This window comes from Anser anser, assembly GCF_964211835.1.
Source record: "Anser anser genome assembly, chromosome: 11".
Taxonomy (NCBI): Eukaryota; Metazoa; Chordata; class Aves; order Anseriformes; family Anatidae; genus Anser; species Anser anser.
This window is the reverse complement of record NC_139732.1, coordinates 19,730,413-19,751,035: the sequence shown is the minus strand read 5'-3', so window position 1 is coordinate 19,751,035 and position 20,623 is coordinate 19,730,413. Positions and strand designations below refer to the sequence as shown.

At 44.0% G+C, this 20,623-nt stretch overlaps 1 long non-coding RNA gene across 1 annotated transcript in view; it reads left to right on the top strand.

The window, feature by feature from the left end:
* The window catches only part of LOC310905352, a 94,378-nt gene that overhangs the window by 49,403 nt on the left and 24,352 nt on the right, over positions 1-20,623 (top strand). The window contains exon 5 of the long non-coding RNA XR_014588948.1: positions 18,831-18,973. This is a non-coding gene — a long non-coding RNA (uncharacterized lncRNA). The remainder of the gene's footprint in view (positions 1-18,830; positions 18,974-20,623) is intronic.

Sequence of the window (20,623 nt, the reverse complement as noted above, 5' to 3'; positions counted from 1 at the left end):
GCACTTCACTTCCACAAGTAGCAGACAAAATGAAACATCCATTTACTTTTCATGCACAGAAATGGTAATAGCAGTTGGAGAAAGGAGATGACAATTTATTTTGAACACCAGTCATTGCAGGGTGGTTATAACAGTTAGGACTGCTCCACAGCTGTGCTGCAGCCAGCAGGTTTTAGAGTGGAAATTTTGCCTCTCTGTATGCCTTAGGCTTGACTCTAGGTTTGTGAAATACATCAAAAAATGGTCTCGGGACGGTTTCTGGGCCAGGTCCTCAAGCATGAAATGTCTTTACTCTAACCCGCTACTGTTCCTCTTCTGGAGCTGCAGGTTACAAGAGCCACGCTTTTCCATTGCTAACTGGAACCAGTTCAGTGTTAAATTGTTCAGCCTGCATGTCCATCAGGTTCCTCTCCTTTGTTTTTGAAGGTTGTGATTCAGCAAGATATTGGCATATATTTGAATTCAACCAGGTGATTATTTTGACTGAAATATAATAATAATAATTACACTTTCCATCCTAAAATGAAGCCTGTATTTTATTGCTGTATCAGATTCCAACCTGAATTCTGATCTCCGATGCGTACAGCAAAATCTTTGAATGGAGCCAGAAGCTTAATCTTAACTGTTTAGCTCTCTTATTATAAGTCAGTTCTTGAGTGTCTTGTTTAGTCTCGAGTCAGACAAAGCCCTCCCTGAGCTCTGCTGGAGCTTTGTCCAAACTTGAGGATCTGCTCATGAGGATTTCCCATTTCTTTCCCTCATCTTCCCCTGTTACACCCCGTGTTTCCTGCGCTTCTCTCTGCAGCCCAGGCTGGGAGCTGCCATCCTCACATGCCAACCATCTTCCCTGTCTTCAAAACCTCTTCTCTGCACACATTGCTGCTGGGAAGCTTGGCAGCTCTGACCAGTCCTTGAGGGGAGGAAAAAAATGTGAGAGAAGGTAAAGGGAACAAGGCAGAGCTATATATTGTATGATCTTTGGCAACCCTGGGGACTTTTGCCCCTGCTTCGTGGCTTGTCTCCTCTTGCTGGAAGATGCTCTGGGCAGGGACTAGGTCTCCCTAGACTAGGTCTTCCTCTCCTCACAGCAAGGACGAATCTAAATTCCAGGTGTCATCCTGCCTCTGGAGGGACTTCCAAAGCTTTTCAGTTTGTTGCTAAACTTGCTGCAGCCTTAACCCCTGAATGAAGGGAGGTCCCCGTGCCGCTGCCGAGACAGAAAGCTGTGGATGACCCTGGCCAGGCCCCTCTGCTTTTGCTGGGCTTCTGTACTACCTGGGCTGATTTAGGTATTTGGGATGCAGACACCTCCCAGCTGGGGAAGTGTCTTCCCACCCTGTGCATCCACACAGTGCCAAGCAGACCGAAGTGACTCTGTGTTTCCAGGCACTCGGTAGGAAAAAACTAATGAGGTCCTGAGTTAATACAGGAAGATCAGGTGCTATAGTCGATGTAAAAAGAGAATACAGCTTGTCTAGAATAACTCTACGTGGAAGTCCTATTTATTTATTTTTTATGTCTGCAAGAGCCGTAAGCCACAGCTGAAAAACAGTCACTTCTGTGGGAAAATAAATAAATAAAAATAGCTATTTTTATAGCACATGGCTGTTTTGGACAGGATATGAAGAATATTGCATCTGATTGAAAATATAACAGCAGCAGAGGTGGGAAGGATGTAATTACTCAAATTGTATCTTGGCCAGGACACCACAAATATCTCGGATAAAGTGCCACCAGGTTGTCAGTTCCTTTCAGTGCCCGGGACATGTATCTAACAGCTCGTCTGGAGACAGCACCTCCCCCAGCACAGCTAGTTCTCCTCCAAAGGACAAGTGTAATCACCTCAATTGCTTAGCCCGTTTCATGCAATACTTTCCTTTTTCCTTAATAGCCTCCTTTCCCAAAGCTGTCTAAACCCAAGCCTATTACCTTACAAAAGCTGCCCAAAACAGTGTGACTGGAGGGATCAATAACACCCTTAAATTCCTGTGACACACATGGGTCTTATACCCTCATTTGTTCCATTGGGTGGAAACATTCTCCAGAAGAGGTGAGCGGTAGCGACGTGCACATACTAATGTTACAAAAGTGCCTCCAAGGAGACACCTGTGCAACCAGCAAAAGAGCCACAAGGCTTTCCTCTCCCATCTGGCTGTGCTAGGGCTGAGGAACTCCAGTATTTGGGCACTAGTTAGGAGATGTTTCTTCAGTCAGGCAACCAGTCCTGAGGCTATGAACAGTAATCAGAGGAGGATGAGTGAGGGAAAGCACTAAGGGGAAAAAAGAAGAAAGTTTCTTACTACTATTTCTCACTCCTGTCATCATACGGATTCTGGAGGGGTCTTCTTAACAATCCCTGGACCACGGGGTGGATGCACCTCCATTTTCTCCCTTAGAGATTGGAAGGTGTTCTGCAATAAGAAATAATCCTTTGAACTCCATAGACTACTTTTCACACACCTAGTCTTTGTACAGCTAGTTCTCCCTGGCTTCTCCTTCTGGTGGTGTATTCATGTCAACAGGCCCTCTTTGAGGGAGTAAGGGTTTGCAGGAGTAAGCTGACAAACCCATTCCTGGGGAAAAAAAAAAAAAAGAAAAAAAAAGAAAAAAAAACTTTTTCCTTCTTTTCTCACTAGAAGTAATTTGTGGCTCTATATTTGAAAGCTGCTTTTTGCTGAATATATAATTACTGTAATCCAGAAATGGTCTCCAAAGCGCCACAAAGCTGTATTTAAAATATATGTTAATCTTTACATCGCATATGGCCTCCTTGTTTCCTGCTTTTACAATTCCTTTCACTTCTAAGGATCTCTTAATTTACACGTCTGTGAAAACAGAATCAATTCCCCCATACACACTGTTGCATATTCTTTGGAGAGAATATATTGATTGAAAAACCTTCTACCAGTTTTATTAATCTCAAGCAATATTAACTACGTACAGTTGTAGGTACCAGTTGTACATGTGGAAACCTCACAAAATAACAATATCAATAATGTTTTGCAACAGAAACAATCGTTTTATAAATAATGAATGTGTCATATTGAATTCTACAGGTATCTGGGGCACTTTTTTTTTTTACTTTTACAGGTCCTGTGTCCAATGTTGTTGACACCAATATAAATAAAAAATAAATCCATTGCATTCGATGCAGTTACATTCATGCTAGAGCCAATATAAGAGTCTTAGAGTAGTCATTTGTCAAATGAAAAAGTAGGACATAGCATAAGTACCATCTGTGGCGAGTGATTCATAAGACAAGAATGCAGCATAATCAGTTAAATAAATACTACCCTTGTGTTTTGTACTCTAAATGGACCTTACTCTAGCACAAATCATAGTGCAAGGTCAAAGCAATTGCAGGGACATGTGGAATTTTTTATTCTGATTCTTAGAACTATGTGGAATTAACTCTGCTTTAAGCTGGAGCAAAGCCAGAGGCTTGCAACTATTCTTTTCCACATACGACAGGAACTTAATTTCTGCCTGGAGGGACAGGACACAAGAAGCTGGAGCAGGTCTTAACAAATCAGTTGAACTGAAGCTGTGAGTTTTTGAGGGAAGACACCTAGCAGCTAGTGCTAACTTGTATCTTGGCCATGCCAGGTCACCACAGGGCCTTGGTGAGCGCACAGTGGAGAGGTTGGCTCCTTGTGGATGGCCAACGGGACAATTCCCCATGACGTGGGATGAGCAGTGGGGATGTGTAAAGTCTTCTGTGCAAACATAGCTTAAACCCGGTCCGAGCTCTTGGAGCAAACCTGCCCAGGTTTGTGAGACACGTGAACCACGCACCTGCAGCCACTTTCCCACCTGCTGGGCAGAGATATGACCATAACACGTGCATTCAGCAGGCAACGACGTGGGCAAGAAAAAAAAGCAGTGCTCGAAATGTTATATAGCAAATGAAGAGGACTTGTGGGTAAAAATATTTCACCCATGTTCCCCCTTTTCCTTAAAACTCGGATTTCGTAAGGAGTTTGTTTTCGTGTTCTCTGTTTAAGAGGAGAAATTTATACTTCTCGCAATCATGACTCCAACAGAGGCATGCTATCCTTCACAGGCAGAACAAAAACTAAAGCAATAAATACTTTAGCAATGAGTCAGTCATTTAAACTGTTGCTTTAAAAGCTATGGGATTGTTATGTTGAAAGACAGCACATACCACATATATTTTATTTTTTCCTCACTTTATTATTTGAATCATCTTAGGCCATAAAGGTCACTGCCAAGATTAGTATTCAGCATCACCAAACTCTAGTGAAACAAAGACCCTGCTCAAAAGAGGACCAAAATGTCAAGTAATGAGAATGAAAAAAGGATCGGTAGGAAAAAGGTGCCATGACTTGTCCCAGGGTTGTGAAGTGAGTGGGCAGCAGAGCGAGGAAGAGACCTGGTGTCCTGTGGCTGATAGCTGTGATTTTTCTTCCAGATTACATGGCCTCTCAGTTGTTTTCTACTCAGATCGGTTTCTTTGCCCTTTAGCTATTGTCACACTCAGACCCAGCACCATTTCTGACGGCAGTGAACTTGAGCCAGAAGGAAAGTGCTCTTTAGTTATTAGTGTCAGATGAAAATCTGAAGACAGGGTGCTTTAGTTCAGCACCCCTGAGCTTCAAATCCTTCAGCAGTGCCTTGGTTTGGGTGTGCCACTTTGGACCAGCTCCATCCTCATTTTGATGTGGTTAATCACAGCTAAAATGATTCAGGCTCATACGTGCAAACAGGGCTGGGACCCAATGGATCTCCCCCTGAATTTCTAGAACTCCTTGTTCTTGCTTGTTCCAATAATAATAAAGGAAAAAGCCTTTCTTTGGTGGCATTTTGGCTTTCTGCTGCTGTGAATCATTGAGAGGTATGTAATAACAAGAGGAAACTTTTCAAAACTTATTGGCACCGGAAAGAGGCAAGTGTTTATTTTAATCCAGCTTGCTTACATTTTCCCCTTTCTTTTACAATTCCATTTGTAAAAAGCAATGTAAATTAGTGACATAGTCTTAAGCATGCAAAGAAGATGAGCTTTTAGAAACTCTATAGAATGTACAGTTTTACTAAAATGTGAAATACTAACTCAAATTCTAGTATTTGAGCACTGTGTGAAGGACAAAGGATGTTAAAAACATTACAAATGCGCTAGCTTAATTTTTCAGTTTGTGATGGATTAGCTTTAACATGCATTTTAATTTGTAGCTGGATTTTATCAGCTGTAGACAAAGTTTGATAATCTCTTCTTGTTTAATTAGCACAATCCTCTTAGGAGGGAGAAATGCACAGACAATAATAATTCTGTATATTTTATGACAATTTCACACTGACAACCTGAAATATCTTCCTTTAAAACAAACTGATGTGGAATTCTTTCACACATCTTTGCCCTAACTTCTCTGTTTGTAGTAGATGTATGTGTGTATATGGAAGGAAAAAGAGCGAGGGAGCTCACACGATAAAATGTTTCCTCTGTGTAAAGAGCCAAGAGAACGTGTAAATAGACTGCATAAATAACAGCCGGTTCCTTAGAAACCAAGAGGCACGCTTGTATAGAGGCTTGGCTCTTGTTACACTCCTTGAAATACGAAGCAACTCATTAACGTTGAGGTTTTACTCTGGCTTTTCCCCACCATCACCCCTGGATGAGATCTGAATCTGGCCCTTCGTTTCCATGCAGAGCTGGGCATTTGCTGTTTTTCCAGAGACTCAAATCCTCTCTCTGGGATGGGGCCTGGCTTTTTCTGCTGGTTAAAAGGCAAGGCATTTTCTTGCCTCTTCTAAAATTTCACCCACTAGATCCATCCTTTTCACACTGTCTGCTCTGGTTTGCCATGCTTTCTGCAGGGCCCTTTGAGCTGCTCGTGAATGTCTGTGGGGCTGTTTCCATCAGCACCTGGGGGAGATGAGTTCCCTCCAAACCAGGGGTGTACACATCTATTCTGGCACAAGGACAGAGTGAAGTTCATATCAGCGGGTTCACGAGGTTAGCTTGAGCCTGTGGAAAGCTGGGGTGCTGTAGGGAAGGGAACCACCCTGTCCCCAGAGGAGCTGGTGCACCTCCGGAGTTCAGACAGCAACATCCCCAGAGTGTGCTGGAGAGCAGAGGAGATGCCTGGAACTCTCTTCTCCACACCAGCCAAATCCCACCAAGGCTGGGGCAGTGGCCCGGTAGCCGTACTGTCCCACTGGGCTCCCAGCACCGTAACACAGCCTCTGCTGGCCGTGGTTAGCCCTTCCCCTCCCACTAGGAAGCGCTCCTTGAGTCACACGGTGTGTAAGGCCAGCAGGAGCAAGGGCGAGTTTGCTGTCGTATACGTACACACATGAACCTTAGACACCTGACATAAATATTTCAGTGTATATTTTACACCGCAAGGTTTTTTAGGTCAGACTTTAAAAGGACTGAATATATTTTTTTTTCACTTGTGCTTTCCTTTGACTCTGCTTTTAAAAATCAAAGTCTTCTTCTCTGATTCCAGCAAGCCCTAATGGCAAATTAATGTTGTTGTGATAACTTGGACTGTGCTTTTGGAACATATCAGAATACTCTTTTGTTACAGCTCAATCCAAAAAGGGTTCTCCATCCCCAGCCCCGTGGCTGTTTTCTGAAACACTGAGGCTGTTTTCCCATTCTGCCCTGCCAGTTTCCAGGCTGGAATTGGTGAGTTCTGCTACAAAGACGTTGCTGGCAAAGATATCATTTTGGAGTATGACTTCAGCATGCTGTCCTGACCTTTGTGGGAAGCAACAGTGCACTGACGTTTGTGTTGGTTTATGTCTCCTGCAATCAAATTTCAATTAAAATTCATATATATAGGGCTCCATCTGAGCACCCTGCCACAAATTATGACAAATTCTTGATGAACCAGCACTGAATGGACCAGACTGTGCTTTCACCTGGCTTCCAGGCTGCCCTGACAATCAGGAATCTCCTTGATTTGACCCTCCCTGAATGTATTATTTTGGTCATGAAAATCCCAGAGCTGCCTTAAAAAGCTGCTGTGTTTCAGAGAGGGTCTGTGTGGGAATATTCAAGACTTCAGTGATGCAAAGCAAGAAGGCTGCTCTCCATGTTGATGAGACCGCTGGTGTTCCCCGTGGGGAGCTTGGCTCTTAATGATGTGTAAGAGTGGCTGCTGGATTGAGAGAGGCTTGAGAGCAGCCAGCCACGGAGATGCCTCCGTCCTCCTCCTCCTTGCAGCAGGATGCCCCATGTCGCCGTGAGCTGCTGTGCTGGAAATATCATGAAGAAATTCTCTTGATTAATTAGCTGTTAAGGCCTGGTTCCCCTATATTATCTGATTCACACCAATTCCTCTACCTTCTGTTCTCCAGAATTTTACCTTTGAAGTAACTTTTTGTAAAGCCATATTCTGTGTGCTTAGTCTCATTGGACTAGGATCACACTTCTTCAGCTCCTCGCATCTCATGATTATTCTTTTCAGAATAAATATATACATATATTGCTGCATTTCCATGCTTAATCTCAGCAGGAAACTTCACATTAAAGCATCTTCAGGTAATTACTACCCAGTCCTTCCTGCAGCAGCATTTCTGACATGGGACACATCTTCCCGCATGACAGTACCCAGATGAAAGAGCACTGCAGTATTGTTTTATCTTTTGGTGATGTGCGCACTAATGCTGCATCGGGCCAACGCCTGAAGGAAGATCTTACCCCGTGTTCAGAGACCCCAAATCAGAGTATAATTTGCCACTTGAAGTGGTAATATATCACTGCCCATGGGTGGCTGAGAGGCCAAAGTAAGGGTCTCCCTGTAGGAATCTCAGCTGAAGGGGCTGAAGCTGAGGAGGGAGGGTTGCAGTAAAATATAAATGATAGCAAGTGAACTCTCTTTTATTGGGCAGAATGGAGTTTATTCGCTTCTTGTACATACGAAACAAAAGAGTTTGCCCTCTCTTTTTTTATTCCTCTCTATTCTGCTGCTTTCCTGCTTCATGCAGGATGTTTGCAATATTGACTTCTTAAGGCTCCCTGGGCTGTTTTTAGGCAGCTTGCTGTTGTTTTACCTGTTTTGCTGCTGGCTGTAGTAGCAAAAGGAGTTCAGGGCTTTATTTGTAGAAGTGGAATGAACCTGTGTGCAAGCTAGATAGAAAACCCAAGATTTCTGCTCCCGTTAAACCACATCCTACCTTGCCCGTCAGTAAATATTATTACTATTTCTATTATTATTATTATTAAAATGTTGAGGCTATCAAGCAGTGTTTTGCAGTGCAAGCATTAGGAGGCACAGCTGAGCTCGTCTGACATGATCCAGCAGAGGCAATGCATGCATACTAATGATTTCATTGTCTTATTTGTCTCCCAATGTATTTTAAAAGGTAAATTAATGTTCTTCTACCTGATCTTTAACAGACACCTTACATCCTCCATTAGGAACTCATCCACTTTCCTAAACTATTGCATACATCAGTCACTAGGAATGGATAGAAATTTGCTGGTGCAGGAAACCGTAGACTTCAGAGCTGCAGATTACTTTGATAATGGGGATTCTTCTCTTTTCACGCCTATGCGTGCAGCTAGGGTAGTATTTATATTCAGCTGATGAGCTTCGGTTGAAATATTTCTGGAATAATTAAGAATTCAAACAAAAATAGTTGCACACCCCCCTTTTTATTTGTCAGCACTCATATAGAAGGCTCTGTCTTTTACTAGTGTAAATAAAGTGAATGATTGATGCTCCCTTGACATTTAGGGGCTGTCTTAAATGCAGTGCTAACATTTTCTCAATATAGCAACTTTTCAGAGAGAGATTTTATTTTGCACAACAAAAATATTTTTCCTGCTTTGCCTTGTGCACCCTCTCATCTCCACAGGCACTGTAACCACCTTCCCCAGGAGGAACAGCCAACTGCAGCAGCTGCAACTTTCAGACACAGCTGTGATAGAATACCCAATCTACACTGTTCAGAATAAAGATCTCTGTTTTTGTGGGTGGTAAATCGTAAGAAAACACCACGTAAGGACAGCTTTGGGGTCCATCAAATCCATTACTTGCTCCAGCAGTGGCCAGCACCAGCTGATGCTGAGAGCCCTCCAGATGTGCATTTCTGTAGCACGTCTCCAAGGAGCTGTTCTGTCCTGTTGCTCTCACGGTCTGACGGCAGGTATGTCCTTTTTCAAATGGTCCAAGACCACAAAGACTTCTGCTTTGTGCTGTGGTTCCCCATGTCTTGTGCCTCAGGAGTGAAAGTGGGAGGAAGGGCTGCAGGCTGGTTAGCTGCCACGTTGGCTACTTACTGCCGGGCTGCTTTACGTGTACTGATAAGCCACTGGTCTGTCAAGTCACAGCCATTGCCTAGATTAATACGGGATGCATGTTTTTAGCAGAAAAGTCTTGCCCTACCTGTCTTCACTTTCACATCCACATTCAGAAAATGAAGATAAGAATCCCCAATTCCCTCTGGAGAGAAGAGCGCGAGGTGTTTGTTTATGTGTCAAGTCTGGGAAACACAGACTAGCAAATATTTGTTGTAATGTTGCTCAGGAGGAAGGAAGGGGACCTGAGGTGGTGACAAGAGGAAAGCGCTGCTTCCAGCCCAGCTAATGAATGCCAAAGTCCAAGTCCCTGTCAGTTGCTGCTGCTCCATGGCAAGTTTTATTGCTCCTTTATTTAATGTTCCAGAAATCTGAGCTTTGAAAGGGCAGGGTTAGAGATGGCCCATGCCAGAAAGAGCTTGCAGCTTAACTGAGCAAGAGATGGAAAGCCAAAGGGCAAGAGAAGGCAGGTGGGATGGCGTGCCTGCAATGCAAAGCCCGCATCTCCTGCACTTTTTGCCAACTGTGCCGTGCACTGGGCCAGGCTCTTCCCCCAGAAACACACTGTGCAAGTGAAATGATGGCCAGAGACACGTGGCGTGGGATTGTCCTGGTCAGTGCATTGAGGGCGATTCTGTGCTGTTGCTGGGAAAGCTGAATCCCAGTTGCTGTTCTTAGGGCCCAACCCAGAGCCCTTTGGTGCCAAGGAGGGCTTTCACACAGATTTTAAATGGCACTCCATCCAGCCCTCACTGGATAATTTCACTGACTAATTTAGTCATTTAACATTTTCAAATTAAGTATAAATGAAAAAGAAAAAGTCAAAGCAGGAGGAAAAAAAATGGTTAGTTGTCAACTACCACTTTTAGAGTGTAATATTTCTGACAGTAAGTGTAAGTTTCTCCATGGACAAAAGATTTCATGATTTATTGAGCCATTTATTAATTAGAAGATTACAGCAAGTCTGCTTCCCAGTAGCAAAAAAAGAGACTTCGGAGTTAATTATAAATGCTGTAAAAGGGTGTAAGAAGATTCATAATCCAGCTCACTCTTTCTTCCACTTCAAGTTATCTACAAAAACATTTAATATAAGTTGAACTTTAAACCTGCTAAATCCTCTTCTGCAAAAAGACCTTAAATGTATGTAAAGGCTACTGTGACCTTTCTTGGCCAGGTCAGATCTGAATGTGTGCAATACCATCCAAGCATTAAAATCTCTCTGCATCTCAGCTGCCCTCCTCCGCCTTCGCTGTACCTGAGCGGGGCACCTCGCAGAGACCTTTCCATCCTCGTGCCTGCAGAAGCTCTTCTATCCATTCTCCGTGACATGTCCTCCATGATTCACATCTGTTTCTCTTTGCTCTTTAAGGACCCGCTGCCTGACCTTACAGCCTTGTTAGGCGGCTTTGCAATTCCTGATACCTATCCCTCCAACATACTTACTTTTGTGAAACAAGAAAATCTGATTCTTATCTTTTGCTAAGAGTTTTGTTTCTATTTCCCACAGGACTTTTTTTTTTTTTTTTATCAGCTTAATAGCCACAAGCTCTCTCTTTGCACTTGATAATCCCTTTGATCTTCTTCACTCATTGCTCAGCAGAGTGCCATAAGGATGGTACTACCTTTAATCTTTCTTGCCATTGATCAGCAATATTTCTGTCCTCTGCTTCCCTGTGATTCCTTTGCTGAAATTGCTATTGCATTCCCTCTACGTTTTCTTGGAGGAAGCGTCATAACATAGGTGGTGCTTCAGGAGAAGATCACAGTTGTTGGAAGGAGCAGAGTGTTCAAGGAGAAAGGTTAGGGCCAGTAGTAAATATGTGGGATGTTTTGCATATATGTGCTGTGGTATTTTTTCTAGACAGTGAAAAAAATTAGTCTGATCTGTCTCTCAAGGGCTTGTGGCTGAAGCTATATCCTATTACAAGGCAAGTATGATGTTTCCAAGAGCAGATCCTAACAAATTCAACTTGAGATCTGAGAACACCTAGCTTTCCTTCCGCTTCTTGAAGTAAGTCATTGCCAAGAACAGATTAGCTGATGATGTTCACTGGCAATAACAGGGGCAAAGTAAAACCAAACCTTTTTTCCACACTTATATCATTTAACACCACCAGTAAAAATTAAAAAATAAATAAATAAATAAACATAAAAAACATATGCTGTGAAGAAAGTGAGATTCACAAAAGGCAGGCACTAGATCAAGGAGGAATCTTTTGCATATGTTCATTATTCTGGATATAATTGCACTTCACTACAAATGTGCTTCACCCACCACATACTGCATATAGATTTTCGGTCTTCTAGGTAGGAAGAAGACAGATTTGGTTTTGCCCATTGTAAGTATCAGGAGTCCTTCCAAAACTGTAATTCAAATGTGAGTCAGAATTTTGAGCGCTCCAAGGAACGAACTACAATTACAGACTTTTATGAAACTAAGATTGTATTCCAGCAGTGGGACAAATGACTTTATGTTAATCTGATAATTGTTAACAAAAGCTATAGTCTGGGGCAGTGGATTCAGCACGCAGCTGGTTACAATGGCATGCTGTACTCTGCAGGAGATGGGAAAGGGGGGACTCCCAGACCCCATTTAAATAAATAAAATATCTTTCTGCTTATTTGGATTCCAAGCGAGCAGGAGCCATTGCTGCTCCATTTACATGACTGAAGGTCTTGCTTTCCCAGAGGAAGGAGTCTCTTCCTTGCAGCCTTGTGTTTGGACTTATTTTGTAACCAGCAGCAAAGCCACGTTCCTCTATTAGATCAGAGGCTGCTGGTGCTGATGTGCCAGGTTTTGTGATGTATAGCAGAGTGTCATCTGCACGGAGAGAAATTCTGCTCTCCACTCCCTCTGTATTTATACCTTGTATCTGTGAGTTATTGCATATTTTCCTGGCCAAGGTCTCGATTGCCTGAGAAAAGAGTAATGGGCATAAAGGAAAATCCCCATCCGGCTTCTGTCCGGGATTTGGAAGGTGGCTATTCAAAACATCCATTCAGGTCATGCAGAAGAGAAGTGAGAACAGATCTTAATATACTACATAAATTCACCTCTTAATCCTAGATGGTGCAGATCTGTGAAGCTGGGAAGCCTTCTTACTCCTGACCCTCTCCCCGGCGTGATTGTCACTGCTGTCGCCCTAGACTTCTGTGAAAGAGCCACCCCTAGCCTAAAGGGAAGGGCGAGGGGGATCTGCTGAGGTCGTTCCAAAATGGGAAACGTGCCGAGTCCCAGTGCAGCACCATCACTGCTGGTTTATGTAACAGTTCTGTGTTTTCACATAATATTGCATAATATCAAATGCCTAATTATGTAAAATGTGAGAATGTAGATGGTAGCTCGATACAGGGATCCTGTAAGGTGAGGTTTGCCGTGAAGCATGGGCAGAGCACAGCCAGAAATGGTTGGGAGGAACCAGAGAAACAATTGAAAGGGGAACATCTTTCCGTCCTGATAAGTAAAGTTTAACGTCCTCTGATCTCACAGTTTATCTTCTCTGGCCTGGAGCACTGCTGGGAGGTATGGCCAGGACACCTTATCAGGAAGGGGCCAAAGGCAGAGGTGGTACAGGAGCAACTCTGGACTTCTGTATGTTCCTCAGCTTGGAGAAAATCGGGGGGGTTAAGGGAGCCCAGAAGCCCAGCTGGGACCTGAAAAGCGCAATCCTACCACATTTACAGACTATATACACGGTGTCAGAGGCTGTCCAGCTGCCAGCAGCCCCATTTGATCACTGTCAGCCCCATGGGGATCCACTGTGCTGCCCACTGTGGCAGGCAGCCCCGCTGCAGGCAGGAGTGCGATCGGCTGTTTTGCGAAGCTGCAGGGTTCACTTTTAGCATCATTTGCTGTTTCTTGAATTATTTACTGCAATTACGCTGCTGATCCACAGAGGCATTGCTGCTGCGCATCATATCCAGATGTCTGCAAATGCACTCCCAGGGCCAGATCCCAATTTTAGCTACATCTGCAAAATATTCTCCTCTGGACTGAGGCCCTATTTCTGTTCCTGCAACTAAGCACACCACTGGCTTGTGGAGCTAAGTACTGTTCCTCTGAAAAAAAAAAGCTCAGTGAGGGGCCAGATTTTACCTGTACAAGCTGAAAACAAGGCAGGCTTCCTCAACATCTCCAAAAAAATACAGGAGTCAGAGACCTGGAGCCAGGACAGAGACAAGGGTGAAGCTCCTTTGCATCAAGGACACTGCAGCTGTGCGGCTCTGCCCCATCCTTCCCCTGTGTGCGTGGGAAAGCCCTAATACTGCAAATCCTGAACAAGCCTTTGGGAGCACATGGGAGCTGCAAACGGTCTTTGCAGTGTGGAAAATTCGAGTCACCTAGTGGCAATCTATTAAAGGGCAGAAACCTGGAGTTTTAGTAAAAGCAGAGCAGTGACACTCATGAAGACTAACCCATCACCAGGACGTGTTGTAATCCAGCCTGCGGTTCCTCATCTAAATTATGATTATTTAGGTAAGCACACCTAAAATGATGGATCTGTTTAGTGGCAACTATAAGCTGATTACTAGGAGCCCGGTGCCAGGCTTGCTTTGTGCTGGTTATTGCCACTCCGACCAGGCTGAGGGATGGAGCTGTCTCCCTTAGCCGAAAGCCGCTCCCCAGGCAAACTGACCTCCCAGCATATGCCAGAGGAGGTTTTGATTTATTTGGCAGTTGTGAGTTGTTTATAACCTGGTTTTGTTAAGATTTTTAGGCTGATGTTTATTTCCCTGTTCTCCCAATAATTTGGCTCATAGGCCAATTTCACCTGTAGGTGGGAAAGGAGTAAATATCAGAAAATCCATAAAACACGAGAGATGGGGAACCAGTCCTGCTTCTTCTCATAGCCGTCTTTGCTTCCCAGATTAAGCAACCAATGTGTTATGAAGCTGTGCCTGTAGGAGCACAGTCGGTTTTGCTGGCATGAGGGAGTTTTTGCGACAGGCTCACATCTCTATTTATTGCCGGTGTTATTACTGACACCGGTAGCAGTTTTATGTATACAGCACCTCCCAGCAGAGCGTTTGGGGCCCGGTGCAACTTGTTGTCAGAGCAATGCAGGAGGTTTAACAACATGGGATTCAAATCCATGCTGCTTGTAAAAGGTATAATTATGGTATGGTGTGTTTATTAATAATAAAAGTCGTGGTGGGTAGCTTTCTGGCTGAACTGCTGTGAGAAACGGGATGCTTCCACTATGTCTCAGCGGGTCTTCCCATCCCAGACAGCAATACTCTAATTAACTTTTGTCAAGTGGTTCATTGAATCTAGCAAAATGGAGCGATCCAGAGGTGCCTACAGATCTGTCAGCTGCTACCTGAAAAATGGCTTTCTGTTCTCCACAAGGAAGGGCTTGGAAAACACTTGCTAATGATCAGTTTTCTAAATTCAGTGTGTCCTGGGACAACAGAGGCGCAGGAACTGATGGATAACTTGGAGGAATGGAGCAAAACCCAGGGCTCTGTCAGCATCCATAAATGAAAGAGCCAGAGGGGAGTAAGGGAAAAAAAGAAGAAAAAAAAAAAAAAAAAGGAAAGTCTTCCCCAAATTGCAATTCTCTGTGTGCCTGAATAAGGAACATTTATGCAGAAGGTGGTAATAGAGTTTTTCTTGAGGTGGGAAATAATGACAAAATCTGGGGGCTGAAATATTTAGTGTCCATTTGAGGAAGAGTAAAAAACCAGCATTACAGCTTTCCTGGAGCCTGCATGCATGTGTAAAATCAAAACCCTTCTGCTTGAATCATAAATTCCTATCTCCCTCATCTCTCCTCTCTCCCAAATTCAGAGATTTTAATACAAGAAGAGACTGTTATGATCCTTTTCTCTGACTCGGAGCAGGATCTGAAGGGAGCTAATTTCCAGACGAGGGTCCTGCTGTGCCCTTCCCACCCCTGCAGGCTCTCCCCAAGCTGGGATCTGCCTGTCCCCGCGTGTGGCAGCCCCCTGCTCGTGGCGAGGGATACCTGTGCATCCAGCTGCCGGACCGATGCCTTGGATTGCAGGCTTGTCAGGACAGGAGGCATGATGTTTTCTCATCCGTGAACTGCCCGGCACATTTTTAGCACAGTAAGGATAATAATCACATTTCTGAAGCATGTTCTCCAGACACAAAATGATTTTGGTGCCTAAAGTGGGGCCTGGCTGTTTCCAGCCACACTTTCGATCTTGAAGACCCCACGTAGGGATTGTTTTCAGCCCTAAAGGTGCTGGAACTACTAAATATTTTCCAACACCAAATCATTAGGCAGAAACTTGGCATTTCTATGCTGAGGCTCAACCCAGTAAATGTCCTCAGAGCCTCCCCTTTGGGGTCCAGACACACCTCAGCATCTGCGATTGCATCCCTTCACTGCACCCCGGGGCGTTTCTGCATGCCTGTCTGTAACACAGCACCTCCCCTCTACAAAAGAGGTAAGATTTCAGCTCTCCTCTGTCTGATTCCCAAATCTGTGTGTTTTTTTTTTTTTTCTTTTTCTAGGAAAGAATGAGGTCTCAGTCAGCTCTATTTCCATGCAGTGGAAAACTTCTATATCATTGCATGCAAATACATTTTTTATATTGGCAGGTGTCCCACTGGCTGTGTATGCAAGTATGTGTGTGTATATATATATATATATAAATTGCATTTCTTTGTATATGTGTGCATATATAGGAATATGAAATGCAAATTTACTTTCAGCTTTCCATCTTGTTATTAGCTCCACAAAATGCACCCGTAACAGCACACGTAAAACTGCGTAATTTGGTCGTGCTGAATACTTTTGACTTCATTTCAATCTGGGATTCTGGGCTACAATGCAGAAGTTCATGAGATCATAAAATCTGACTCCTAAAATTGTGCCAGACAGTGAAACTACTAACTACTCAGTTTACACATGCAAGCATCATAATTACAGGTTCTGTAAGGTAAATTTGAACATGAATGCTTGCTTACATTTTAAATACAGAGACATGTAAACATTAATTACATGGTTTTTAAAGGTAGCCATTTATTTTCTTAACTTACAAACTAAAGGGGCAGATTTGGAAAGTCGCTCTGCCTAAAAACTTGAGCTGCTGTTGACATAATATAGTTTTTGCTACATATTGTATTTTCCAGTGATAACATAATCAGCATAAATTTGATCCACCGTAAATGTACAGCTGAAGATAGAATTTAAAATTGTTGTCTGTTTGGGAGGATGCACATGTTATTTGATTTTTGGACATTTCATGTATAGCTTAGAACAGGTGCTTTCTTTTTGTTTAATTTAAGCCTAAGTCTTTGAACAGTATTTCAAGAATCGTTGTCGACTTTTGAACTATATTGCCTTGTGGAATCATAATATTAATTTATACAAACTGTAAACCTGTGTTGTTTCCAAATTTGCAATTCATCATTCAACTCTGCTTGAATAAATCATACAGGTTTTAATATGTAAAAATGCCTTTTGCTGTCATGCTCCATTGCAACTTCTTGTTTAACCTGGTTATTTCTCAGGGTGGATTTTTATTCCTGCCATAATTGTTTCTAATTGGATGTGATTTGCTGCCACTGTTCTGCACAGGGTGGCTGCCCATCAGCACAAGTTATATATTTTTCATTGCTGACCTGAAAAAATGAGGCTGAATTTGATATATCCATGCAACAGAGTCATGAGGGTTTGTGCACCCTGAATTGTGTGGTGACACGAATGTGATCCAGCTCAGACGTGTGAAGATGTCTGTCCCTCTGCTTATCTAGCTAAACCATACCACGAGGTCTTCACCAACATTGGAGGGCTCCCAAGGTGCTTGATCAGGCCTGTGCTTCCTCTGCAAGGACAGGCAACACATCCCTCGGTGAGGCTTATGTGGATGAGCTGCTGCTCTGCTCTGCTCGCCTTGACTCTGCTCTAGTCGTGTTACAAAGGCAGGATTAGAGGAGGAAAATGAACCACAAATGCTGCATTATTAAAGCAAACCACTGGGTTTGCTCTTCCCCCTGCAGAACTGAAATTCCTCTGGGGGATTTCATGGACTTAACATTTCTCATGAGTTTTTCAGAGGTGTCCCTTGGCTGCTCTGTCCCTTGGGATGTGACCTCTGCCTGGCTGGCTGGAGAGCCACAGACCCCCAGCCTTATGCTGGCAGCTGGAGATGAAGGATTTGAATTCCTCAGCTGCCAGAATTTGCCTTTCTTTCCTCCTTTGCTTTGTGGGATGCTCTCATGCTAATGTTTTGGAGATCTGGAGCATTCTCCCTGCAATGCCAGCAGCTTCTGTGCCTGCGGTATGTAAATTTGTTGCCTCCAGAACTGATTCTGTGTGAAGTTGTGGCTCAGGACTATTATCATTATTTAATGTCACTTTTGCAGTAGCGTAATAGTAAAGCTTTTTATAAAAATATATTATCATTCTAAACTTTGTTGTTAGCAAGACAAAGCAGAAATAACAGTACGCTGGGTTCAGCCATCAATATAAAGGGTATATCATCAATCAAATCCATAAAGCTTTTAAGCTGTCTGGTTTTAAATTAAGGTTTACAATGCATTACAATGGGATATTTAAAACTGTGTACACGTTTTATCAGCTTCTCGTGACTCTATAAATGCTTTCTGATTAGTAGGTCTAAACACAGTGGACTTGATTCAAAGCTGACTTTCACAATTAATTCCATTTATTTTGCAGGACATTACTTCTATTGTATAGGGAGGACTCAAGGCTCTGTTTTCAGTTCTAGTCAAAGTCAAAATTAAATTGGAACTGACTTCAACACTCAGTAAAATCTAACAAGACTCAGTAAAACTGATAAATTAGAAGTCTGCCATTATATGAAGACTTTGGGCAGGATGTGGCATTGTGGTGGTGAAAGGGAAATAAGTAAAAAGGAGCGATATCTATAAGTGAATGCATGGCTAGTGCGTGTGTCATCCATTACAGCAGTGCTTATATGTCTCAAACAGGGTCGTGACTGCACAGTGTTAAATGCCATTTGGGTACATCAGGGAGACATTAATGTGCTGTAAAGATCTCGCAATCATAGACAACACAGAAAAGGATGGAAAGGGAAACAGATGCAAAATGACTTGTCTGCATTCAGACAGCCATTCAGCAGGAGAACTGTGATTACAACCAAGTCTCCTCATTTACAGTCTGGTACTCTGAATTCAACCACCCAAAATCCCCATTCCTTTCCTTATCATACCTGCACCACCTGGCTGACAGCCATCTAGGAGAAGCCCTGATTTGTTTGTAAGAGTAGATGCATCATTGTCAGTGGCAGGAGGGGCTTCGTCTGTGGTGGGAGAAGGTCCTATCTAATCCTGCTCCCACGCTGCTAAGCATCTCCTTTGGACCGAAGTGTTTAACGTGCGAAGAAGGTAGGTTTAACATGTAAGAAGAGTTCGGTTTCCAGCCCTAGGCTTTCCCAGTAAGCCTGTCAAGAAGGATGTCTACCAGTGAAGTCTGGTGATCTACACAAAGACAAGAAAAAAGAGATGAAGCAGGATGCAGAGTCTGTAGCTACCAACATAACTGGCATAGAAATTAAATCTGTTGCATGAAAAATAGCTTTTCTTCTTCCATTTTCCTTTCAGAACTTGATACCCCACTGACGAGCCTGTCTAGGACTCAGCAGAAGGACTGCAGACAAAAAAGAGCAGAGGAGTAAAGAGGAACACGCAGAGGGATGAGGATGGAAGGGAGGCTCGGTGTGGAAGAGGAGTGCGGACACAGACAGGTGACGTGAGAGAAGCCCTGATGGGAATGGAGTAGATGAGTGGTTTTGGGTTGCAACATGACCGTATTGCCTCTGAAGTCTTCTTTGGCACTGTCAGACTTTAAAAAAACTTCAAAATTTCATATTCAACCCACATAATATTAATGGTTATTTGAGTCATTCTCACAATATGCACAACGGCAGGAGAAATCAGAGACATAGATCAAAAGCTCAGATCAAACCTACATATTCTCTGTCTTCACAATCTTAATAAAGGTTGTGGTCAAGTCAGGAGCTGGCTTTTAACTGTAACTATACGACACTGACAACTAAATGAACGGGAAATGAAAAGCCAGCTTAATTGTTGCCTGTTGTTATTGTCAAAATGACCGGCTAATTAAATATTTATTGTTTACTGGTTTCAAGCATACATTTGGCATGTTGGGATACTGTGTAATCAGTAGATCATACATTTCCCCAGAACAAAATAGTAGCCTCACAAAAGCCTGTTGTGAGGATTAGCTGGCTAATGGGCTCGACTCACCCCCCTGAGCACCGAGGGTGCAATTTGCAATTGCAGCTCTGCGCTCCCAGCTGGAAGTGCTTCATGCTCCCAGCACATCTCCCAGCGGGGGGACGCAGCTCCACGTCTCCCGCCTGGGCTCTCTCGGAGCCCTGCCAGCGAATGCTGCCCGCAAGGAACTCTGATTCAGTACATCTGGCCCCATCCACCCTTCCTTTCTCTGCCCTCTCCTCCTGCCCAGCCACATCCAGCTCCTGCACTGGTGGTTCATGGAGTGCCCGGAGGGATGGGGTGCTGCTCATCTCCCCTCCCTTGCAGGGCCCTGGGAAACCTTTCCAGGAATGAGGGATATCTGAGACTCCAGAGAGCAGAATGTTTTCTGCTTCAGCTACAAACCATTGCCTTTTTCCATCAGCAGGGAAAAAGAGATCCTGCAGGAGCTCACACTGCTGCCAAGCCTTAGATGAATAGCGGTCCTTTGGGGTACAACACTGAGGTGTGAAAAACGAGGGGAAGGCAAAGACCTGCAAAGATGCCCAAAGTCTTAAGATCCTCCTGGTGCTGCCCAGCTGCAACTGTAGCTTTCCATGAGTGGTATTTTAATGTTGGAGGAGTAAAGAACATCTGTACCACAGCGCGCCCCAAATGGATGGCCGTGGTCAGGTGTCCAACAGGAGAGATGCTCCTGGGAGCCCCTCCGTGGCTGCAACACCGCCAGCTGCTGTGGGGAGGGGGCGAGCATGCTCATGGACTGCACAGTGAAAAACACCCCATGCCCAGGCTCTCAACAGAGCTTTTTCTTCTGATTTCCACCCCCGGGTGACACGGCTGTGTCTCAGCAGGCTGTCAGCCTCGCTGGCACCTGCCTAACGGCAAGGAGACGAGGGGCAGCGGGCAAAGGGAGAGCCAGGCCACCCGCTCCCAGCCGGCAAATGTTGCAGGGATGGCTGCCAGGCTGCAAGCAAACGAGGCTCCTGAGCACCCGTGGGCCTGGAGATATCTCTGTTAGGAAGGAGGAGGAGAATCGCAGCAAGCAGAGCCAGAAGGAAGGAGGGAAAGTTTGCAAAAAAGAGAGCAGACTCGTTGCAGGGAGCATCAGTCAGCTCTTCCACCAGCAACCAGGCCTTTTTAGTAGCAAAATACAAACA